This window comes from Sciurus vulgaris (assembly GCF_902686455.1).
Source record: "Sciurus vulgaris genome assembly, chromosome: 7".
NCBI lineage: Eukaryota > Metazoa > Chordata > Mammalia > Rodentia > Sciuridae > Sciurus > Sciurus vulgaris.
Window position 1 is genome coordinate 110,178,702 of NC_136467.1, and position 10,948 is coordinate 110,189,649.

At 36.9% G+C, this 10,948-nt stretch overlaps 1 pseudogene across 1 annotated transcript; it reads left to right on the forward strand.

The window, feature by feature from the left end:
* Positions 1 to 4,457: 4,457 nt before the first annotated feature.
* LOC306665683 (small ribosomal subunit protein uS2B-like) lies at positions 4,458 to 5,314 on the forward strand (annotated as a pseudogene). Its single transcript has one exon. The product of its transcript is annotated as a small ribosomal subunit protein uS2B-like (transcript).
* Positions 5,315 to 10,948: the final 5,634 nt, after the last annotated feature.

Sequence of the window (10,948 nt, forward strand, 5' to 3'; positions counted from 1 at the left end):
TTAGTGATGTTGGGCAAGACCCATGAGCCGGAAGGAGAGAAGAAGAAGGAGTAAAAGAACTAGGGAAAGACAGAGGGTTATGAAGTCAACCAGTGTCTTTTCTTAGCCATCTTCCTTCAGTAGGGCATATCAGGGAAAAGAGGAGATTCGTGAAATCAGACTGGAGTTTTTGATGATAACAAAGGACTGGACATTGTAATGGATGAGTTGATATCTGTAAATTAATGCAAACAGGTATTATTCATTTAGAATTAACCAAGAAGTTATATAGTTTACTTGAGCAGGGGAAAGAAGAAATTCATAAAGCAGTCATGAAAGGACATTGAAGAGCAAAAATATTTGCTTTGTGACTAAATCTTGTGAGTCATGTTTGTTCATACTGTGGTTGGAGCTGCTTGATATGATGACTTCTGAGAGGAAAGAGTAGTATCTCCCCTAGAGTAATGTTTTTAATTCTACATCCTTAGCATGTTTCATTGGATTGGCTTTGCATATTTTAAACTGATGGCAGTTAGAACAAAGGCTCCTAATTCTGTCCTAGTAAAGTGAACCAAATGTCATGATGAAATAGCCTCTTTACCCAAATAAATAACCTTCACATAGAATTCCACACTCATTTTTTAAAATATATTTTACTTCACATTTTTTCCATCCTACATTTATCTTTATTTTTATTTATTTATTTTGAGTACAGGGATTGAACCCAAGAGCACTCAACCACTGAGCCACATCCCCAGCCCTATTTTGCATTTTATTTAGAGACAGGGTCTCACTGAGTTGCTGAGGCTGGCTTTGAACTCACACGATCCTTATGTCTCAGGCTCCTGAACCACTGGGATTGTGCTCTGTATCTTTTGGTCTGGGACATCTCTTGAAAAACAGTATTTAAGTACTGTTGCTTGAGCTGTCTTATTTGTTTTATTTTGAGTTTCTCTGTTTTAAATATTTTACCAAATCTAATATCTCCCTCATAGGAAAACTTACATGTTCATATTTATTTTCATTTTTTTGATGTATTTTAATTACCTTTATTATTTTTATTTTTATTGGTACAATATAGTTTTACCTAACAGTATTTATTTTGATATATTCATTCATGCAAAACGCATAATTTGTTTTTGCTCTCATACTTGTAATTGTGTTAATTTTAAGTGTTTAGATATAATGAGACTTAAATATGGGAAAATTGTTTTAGACTATTAATATACCATTGAATCTTGATATCACAGTTGTTTTCTTTTTAAGCTTTTGGTTAGGATTCTCTATTCCAAGTGGTAGATGCACAATGCAAAATAAAATGAGAAAAAATGTGCATGTGTTCACATATAGGCTGATGCAAGTTAAAACAGAACAATGAGAGGGAAGCTGCCTTGATGTAAGCAGAATGTCAGGGTTTAGCCAGGGTCAGGGTGGACTCTCTGCCCTCCTGTCTCCAAGCTTAACTTACCCTCTTTGCAGCATCATACTCTTCTCCATGTAGCTCCTATTTGAATACTGAATGACTCCAGTTTCATATTCTTATAACTCTGAGTCAAAAATTCTTTTCTTTCTCTTGTTCCATAAAACAAAGTTGCAGAAAAGAATTCTGACTGACCCAGTTTTGGTCATGTTAGACCAATAATTGTCACTTGGGAATTGGGTCACCAACACTGGAGAGAATCTGTCAATGGAAGAACAAGGAAAGATATCTCATTTCAAGTGGTCTCACTCATTTGAGACAATCTAATTTCTATCAGTATTTTAGAAATTTTACAATCTATATTAATTCTTAGGGACATATTGAAATTTAAAGCATATTTGAATTATTTTTTTTTACTTCCATTTAGATTTTAGATTTTACCAGTATCTATATCCAATTCCAATGCAACAGAAACTTTAATATGTTTTTATATCCCCTTATCCATTTGCCAAGTTATGACCTGAGATGTAAAAGTTTTAGGTCGATTTCAATTTTACATGTCATATTGCCAACAATTTTAATTATGCTCTTCCAGGCCCATATATTCTCAATAATAGTGATTTTGTCTAATTTACCTTGCTGTTACAAATAATCAACCCAGAGTATGGTATTGAGATTCATTAATATGGCTGCTAACAGATATTTCTTGTGGGAAATTTCTAATGACATTCTTAGTAGAAAGTTTTCTTACAGTAAACACCATTTACATAGAAAACATGCACCTAAATCTTTGGAATATATTAAGTAAACTATATTAATTAAACTATATTTCAAGCTCTACATCAAAGCACCTAATTTAGAAATCTCTGTACACAAACCAAGAAGTTCAAAGAGGCCAAAGGGTTTGCATTCAGCCTGTAGTGACATAACTTACTCTAGAGTTTCTGTCCTACCCTCAGATCATAACGATTTGTCTTTGCTCTGAATCTATTCTTTATTATAGTGAGAAAAGCATGGCTGAAAATAAGCCATTTGTTTTGGGGTACTGAGATAACTGGTAGAGACTGTACTCAGGATTTATTTTCCACATCTCTGCTCTGGTGGTTTTTCTTTTCAGCGAGCCTGCCTCTCGTACCTACCTCACGTTGCTGTTATCCTGCTGAATTAATGTCCTATACCCAGGGCATGCAGCAGAAATGTAGCAAAATTTGAGTTACCACCACGAAGCAAGAAATACAGTCATTTTGCCAAGTTCCAGAAAAACAGAAATTCCAGAAGCTTCTAGAAGGCATGATTTCTTCAAAGGACATTACCACATGTCTGTCTGTGACAGCAACTACTGACCTTGGAAGCAGGTAGCCCTTTAAGGACTGGGATTGTGCAAGCTGGCAATCACCATCCAGAGATCCTGCAGTTTGGAAAGCCCTCTCCAAGTGCGCATTAGAAATCTGGATCAGGTCTGCTTTGGTGATGCCAACCTCATTACTGCCAGGAAGGAAGCAGCTTCTCAAATGAAAGGAAGATAAATAAGCTTCTTTGTCATACCAATTCCAGCAAAAAATAGCTGAAATGCTATTTAATATGAAACAAATTGCTGTGGAGGTTCAGAGCTTGTTGTCATTTTAAGGGATCTGTATCTTGCTACTTGCGTCTTCAAAAAGATCACAAGACACAATATACTGTTTGTTGAGTAATTTCAGCATTTCCTTTTGTGGTATAATACTAATTCTATTTTTATGATGATTCTCATTATCATTACTTGAAACTTCTTTTCCCCACAGCCACTCAAATAGGATTGGACATCTCTTGAGTTGTTAAGCCCCGGAAAGGATATCACTCTCTTTATCTCTTTCTGCAAACACCGGATGCAAATAGATAGTATCAGACATAAGTATAATTATGACAAGGGAAACATTAATTTCATACTCATAAAATTCCATTATCTTACCCCAGAAAACCTTAACTTTTTTTGTTGAAACTAAAGTAACTCCTATGTTTGCCTTTTTGTACCTTGTATAGGAATCCAGTTCTTCTTGCTGCAGTAGCTTGTGCTGGAAGCAATGACATTAATGATACTTGAAGAGGTCTTCTGTGATTGTTTGCTCTGGGCCTTTTCTGATGTCTGAGAATGTTAGTGTGGGTGATTGTGGCTGACAACCTTAAAAAGTGAAGTGGGACATCCTTGCTAAGGCTGGAAGACCTAATGGATAATGTGCAAGAACTCAACTACTAATCAGGGACTTAAATAATTAGGGTAACCTATTCTTTGTTCCCTACTACCTTTGCCTGAAGTTGATGTGAAAGACACCTGTAACCTCTCCTTCCTGCTTATGGGCTTGCTACACTCACCCTATTTCATTCATACTCAGAAAAATGAACTGTTAGTATTCACAGATGTACCAAAATGAACTCTATTGTTGATCTTTCTCATTTTTCCTTCCCTTACACAACCTAGACTATACCCATGTCTCCTATTTGCTCTTATAATTAACTTCCTACAAAAGGCCTGTCTTCTTGGCTAGATTATAAGCCTTCAGAGGGCAGGAGCTGTGTCCTACTCATTTCAAAGGCGCTGGACACAGAGTAGGTGGACAGCAAAGGCTGTGGAATCCAATAATCTGAAGACAAGGTGGACTTTAAAGAGACAGCTTGGATTGTACCTTGGAATAGCTCTTATTCAATGATTGATCTTTTAACTAGTGATTTATTAATTGTAAAGGCATGAGCCTTCAATTTTGATTTAGCTAGATTTAGGTTTATATTTCAAATCTATCACTAATCTATGGTAAAAGTTAAAGCACTTGAGTTTTAATTTCCTTGCCTTTCAGATGGAATAATGATGCCACTTTTAGGGAGCATTTAAGAGAATTAAACTAAGTGACATAAAACCATTAAGAATTATTTTTGTCATATATAATATGAATTTCTCCATCTTAACAATAAAAATTTAGCCTTCCTCAGTACCCAGGGAGGGCTCTACATGGCGTTGTTCTTGATTCCATTGTAACTTAAAGGGAAACTGTCACAATGTCCTGAGTCCTTGATATCCTGAGCCCTTGATGTCCTGCAAATGAAGAAAGAGCATGTCCTCGAATTCCTTGCAGCAGGAACCCACTTAGGTGGCACCAACCTTGATTTCCAGATGGAACAATATATCTGCAAAAGGAAAAGTGATAGCATATACCTCATAAATCTGAAGAGGACACAGGAGAAGCTCCTGCCGGCAGCTCGTGCCATTGTTGCCATTGAAAACCCTGCTGATGTCAGTGTCCTATCCTCTAGGAATACTGGTCAGCAGGCTGTGCTGAAGTTTGCTGCTGCCACCGAAGCCACTCCTATTGCTGGACGCTTCACTCCTTCACTAACCAGATCCAGGCAGCCTTCTGGGAGCCACATCTTCTGGAGGTGAACCCAGGGTTGACCACCAACTTACAGAAGCATCTTATGTCAACTGCCTACCATTTCTCTGTGTAACACAGACTCTCCTCCGTGCTATGTGGACACTGCCATTTCATGCAACAATAAGGGAGCTCATTCTGTGGGTCTGATGTGGTGGATGCTGGTCAGAGAAATTTTGCACATGTGTGGCACCATTTCCCATGAACACCCATGAGAGATCATGCCTGATCTCTACTTCTACAGAGATCCTGAAGAGATTGAAAAGGAAGAGCAGGCTGCTGCTGAAAAAGCTGTGACCAAGGAGGAATTTCAGGGTGAATGGACTGCTCAAGTTCTTGAGTTCACTGCTACTCAACCTGAGGTTGCAGACTGGTCTGCAGGTGTGCAGTGCCCTCTGTGCCTATCCAGCAGTTCCCTGCTGAAGACTGGAGTGCCCAGTCAGCCACTGAAGACTGGTCTGCAGCTCTCACTGCTCAGGCAACTGAGTGGGTAGGAGCAACCACCAAGTGGTCTTGAGCTGTTCTGCAGACTTAAGCAAAATGAAAATAAGGTTACAGAAAATAAACACCAGTTTCTTAAAAATAAATAAATAAATATGAATAAAAATTTAATTATTTATATCTTTGGCATGATTATATTCAAGAAACCTTTTCAGATTTCTGTTAATTATTCAGTTCTTAAAAGTAATCAAAATATAAAGCTTCGTTGGAACCACAGAAATTGTGAAATTGTGAATATAGTGGTTTTCATGTTTACATAACTGTAAGATACTCTATGAGAGCAAATTCCTTTTATGTAATCCAGAACTAAAAAGTAAATTAGCTATCACAGTCTGGTTGAAACAAAAGTAGAAATACTTGAGTTCCATCTCAATGAGAATCAACTAGGAAAATTCCCTAAATTTATAGTATTCTTCAAAATGTACTTCTTAAATCCAGTGTTGGTCCAGTCCCCTCATTTCACAGATTGAAAATATGCCAAATATCCAAGAGAGCATGTTGCTTTTTCATTAATATCAGGCTGAGGCAAAAACCAGACATCCTGATGTCCAATATATACTTTTCCTTTTATTATAGTCCCCATGTATCCAATCTGAAAAAGACAATTGGTCCCACACTGGTCTTTTCAGTTCCCTTATATCTGGATAACAATAACAATATCTAATTTTCAAGAGTTTGCTCTAAATCAAATTCTATGTTACACATTCTGGTATTATCATTTCGTCTATGCCTTACCAAAAATCCTATAGTTTGAATATGTTACAGTGATATGTATTGATCTACCACTCTGTGCTATATAAATATGAACAATTATGTATCAATTAAAACTAAAACATATTTTCAAATTTAAATATTTATTCAAACCCTTTTATACTGATTATTTTAACAAACTCATTAATTTTTATTTGTCTAGTACAATATATATTTGTGTTGTTGTTATATTAATCATGCATGTCAACACTTACAAATTCTCATGGATTTCTTCTTCAGGAAGCACTTGAAACATGATTTCTTCCATCCTCAGATAGTTAGCTCCTTCCTCCTCTACACTACTACTCTATTCTTTTCAAAACATTAGAAGATATTAGGTTATCTTATAATCAATTTCCTTGTTAATCACAAGCTTCTAGAGAGAAGGAACCATATCCTAGTCATCTTTAATCCCTATGGTTTTGCACAGTGCCAACAAATGTATTATAAATTTTTTTACAAGCTTAAGAATATTTATTTTAGAATAGTCTATTTATTTAGAACTTCATCTTTTTAAAGTCTGTGAAGTGTGGTGTAGATATTTTAATTCACATTTTTCAGGTGATAGTATGAGGATAGATTTGACAATGACGGTAAATCCAAGTCATAGTTGGTATCAGATGACAAGCATCCTGGCAGTGGATAAAGGACCATTCTACCACTGAATTGAAAACACATTCTGTTTCAAAGACATTCAATCATTTTATTTCTTTTTAAAACGTAACTGTGGAATAAGCTTCCCTATTCATTGGATGAAGAGATCCAGTTAAGGGGTTATCCAAGTTAAGTATTTGTTAAGACTACTATGCATTCTGGGAACAAAAGGTACTTTGGGTTTTTTTCTATATTTTCTCCTTTTTAAAAAGTCTGCTTTATTGAGATATGATTGGCACACAAGATAATGCACGTGTGAAGTATTTGGTAAGGTTTGATGCAAGTATACATCTATGAAACTATCAACATATTAAAATAATGAAGATAATAAAGATGCCCATAAAACCCTCATGCCCCTTCATAGAAAAACCTATCCTGTCCCCATCTCCAAGCAATTATTGAAATTAGTTCTGTCCCTAGAAATTAGTTTTTGTTTTTTCTATAATTTTGTATAAATAGAGTTACACATATGTGGTTTTATTTATTCGTATATTTTTGGTTTGGCTTCTTTCACTCAATGTAATTATTTTGAAAGTCATCAGTGTGATTATACATGTCAATAGAAATCTATAAAATCCCTTCCTCCTCCAACCTACTATGATCTCAAGTAGACACTGTCTTGGTTACTTAAAATATCATCTACTCATGTTCATATTATTACTTTAACTCTTCCTCGTAATCTTTGTACATCAGTCAGAGTTCTTTCACTGTGTTGCCTCTGGAGAAATATGTTTCTAGATTCAAACATGACTCTTGGAAAAGAAGGATTTGAAGAATTAGCCCCAAGAATTTAGAGAAGGAAAGTGATTTTTTGACTTGTCGAAATCCCTATGTTTTCTAATATGGTGTTTTTGTTTTCAGTTGATTACATTAGACAGCATTCAGTGGGGGCCTCTACAGATTCCTTCTTTTCTCATTGATCTCAATATCTCTCCATTTCTCCCTTTTTTCTCTGTATCTATCATTCCAGTGGAAGATTTTTTTCCAAAATACTCAAATCATTTCCCTGAAGTGGAATCTCCTCATTGTTACTAGTCATGAATCATATCTTCATTTTCTTGCATTATTTCTTCACACATTAGCCCTTTGGCTACATCATAATACAGTCACTCATTCTGGGAACAAAGAAAGAATATAATGCATCAGGTAGAATATGTTCCTTTTCATCTGGAATGCCTTTCTACTTTCAACCCATTTTTATTGAACATCTTTTTCTCTAAACTCACTTTGAATTGCTTTCCAAATCTTTCCAAATCCATTTTTTCTTTTTAATTTCCAGAACTGCAAATTGAACTCATGGGTGCTGTACTACTGGGCTGCATGCCCATCCCTTTTTATTCTTTGGGACAGGACCTCACTAAGTTGCTCAAGTTGGACCTGAACTTGCAATCCTTCAGTCTTTACCTCCCTAGTAGTTTGGATCACAGATGTGTGCTACCAAACCCAGCCCCTAAAGAATGCATATCTTCTTCCCATGTGTTCCCATAACAGCATTCTTTATATAATACTGTTTGCATCACTGTTTTACATTCAGTCCCATTAACTTTTTGGTAGTGTAAAAGATGCACACGATTTTTTTTTTTTAAGTTGTTGTTGTTGCTTGCATGCTCTCAAATGGTAGCTTTGAATCTTTGAAAAAACCTTGCACCCATAGTTTTGTGGTTTGGATATGAAGCAGGGGCCCCACAAAAGTTCCCATGTTAATGTAGGACTGTTCAGAGTCCTACTGAAATGATTGGATCATGATAGATGTAGTCTAAAGTGTCCATCCTAATTTAATTGGACTAACTGGGTGGTATGTGTAGGCAGTTGGGGTGTGCCTAGAGGAGGTGGGTCACTGGGGGCTTTTCCTGGAAGAGTTCATCTTCACTGTGGCCCCTTCCTCTCTGTCTCTCCAACACCCAGCAGCCAGGTCCTGAGCAGTTTCACTCTGTCATGCCCTTATGCCAAGATACGCTGCCTCACCTTGGGCCCAGAGCAATGAAGATGGCCCACCATGGACTAAATGTCTGAGACAGTGAGTCAAAACAGACTTTCCCTCCTCTAAGTTATTCTTGTCAGATAGTTTGGTCACAGCAATGCAAAACTGACTAACACACAAGATGTCCAATAAATATGATGTTAGTAGCTTCAGTGTCATTCACCCTCTTCCAAAACAGATGTGAAAAACTCCATGGCGATATTTACATCATCACCCTACTCATGAACAAATATTGTCTTCATGGTCAATTTCCTTCTCTCAAATAGCTTCATCCTTAAAAGTGATAGATGATTAGTATATTGAGATGGGAAAGGGGATGACAAAGTAATAAGATATGATTGGTTATAGGAACTAAAAGGGGAGGAGAGATTGTCAGATTTAATAAAGATTATTTTCTTTATTTCTCCCATCCCATGCCTTGAAATTAAATGAGAAAAAGTTACATGGCTCCTTCTGCTGAAAGGATTACAACTTACATACTTTATCATCCATTATTGACACTTCATTTTACAAACTTTCCTCTGTACTTTCCTCCAGCCCATAGTTCTGCCTGCAGAAAAGATAGAGTGACTTTCCTCCCCTGAGGCTAGGGAAAGAAATTTAAAGTTTTAATTTCTACAATAATTAAATATTTATTCTATGGTTTTGAGTTATTCCACTGAATTTCATGCTTTCAAAAAGAAAACTGCTTGGGTAAGTCATTTCACCTTTTGGAGATGCTAATTTTTCTTCTGAAATATAAAGGGAGTTAAGGTAGATAATCTCTGAAGTTCTTTTTATCTCCAAGTCTCCATGAATCTGTGACTCTATAATATGTGCCTTGCAGGAATTCTGCAAGAATTAATGTTTTTGAAATCATTTAAGACTTAAGGCTGAAAGGTTTTATGCTAGTGCCAAAAACTATTTTTATTAAATGAAGCATGCCAGGGAAATCTGTTGTGCCTGGGGATAGCTGCTGTCAGTGGCATCCCCAGCACTGCCTGTGTCCAACACTGCTCCAAAAAGGAGAAAACAGTAACAAGAATTCTACAGAAGGAGCCAGAAATCAGAATATACACATGCCTGAATTTCCAACAAGAAGGTGACAATTAGTAGTAAAAAAAAATAAAGCAAAAAACTAGTAGTAAAAAAAAAAAAAAAAAAAAAAAAAAAAAAAAAAAAGGTGACATGTATGCAAACACAAGTGCTCATAGAAAAAAGAGTTCAGGAAAGGCTCTTACATTTACTGAGGACCATTTGCCTGCCACGGAATAGGAATGCATGGTATCACAGTGCACCTGCTTGGCTAAGGACTTCCCTTTGTGCTGAGCGTTTCTTTGCCTGATTTTTCTGTCTCACCAAAGCAAACCTGTTTGATGTTTCCATTTTGGCTATGTGTGTGACTTCAGTGAATGCCAAACTATTGATTTTGATTTTATAATAATTTACGAATTACTAATTTGATTTCCTCATTTTGCCTCAGACAGCAGATTATTATCAGAAATCACAATTAATACATAATATAATTATTCCAGGACTGTGAAGCAGGCCTACGAGTTCTAACAGTTCTATCCTCAGACCTTTTGTCTTAATGTTCTCTCATCTTATTACCTCTCAGTATAGACTGATTGAGGTGTAATGAATACTTTTGCCACATACTGACAAAAGGCTTCAATACTTAAACTGAAAATAGGGAATAAAGTGCACAATCTAGTGTTTAAGAAGTTTGTAGAAGAGATTATGCACCAATAGCACCAATATTGAGAGAGCAGCTCTGAATTTCACCACACCATCTAGGGATAATAAAAGAACCATGTCAGGCCCAACCTTCACTGCCACCTCTGTCTGTGCTGTGGTCATATACCCTATGCCAATGTCTTCTTCCGAGTTCCAGGGCACACTGAAAGGTCATATGCATGCCACTGCACAACCAGAGCCAGAGCTGGAGAAAGGAGGTGGTGACCATGGAGACCTGATTGCAGAGCCCATTCAAAGCCTCCTGTTGGTACCAGCAGCTCCCCAAGTTCCAGGCTAGAGACTTCAACGTCAGCCTGTACCAGTCTAGTTCCAGTAACATCCTGCCTTATTGGACTACTCCCTGGGCTCTGTGGGAAAGACCAGCAAGGAGGCTCCCCTGGTGGACCCTGGGAATGACTGTATGGAAGATCTCTACTGCAAATGCACCACATTCTCTGACACCAACTATAAGACTGGAATAGATACCTGGGCACCTGAACTTCTAGAGACTCTGCTGTTGCACAGCCCTGGCTCAGAATCTCTGCAGAG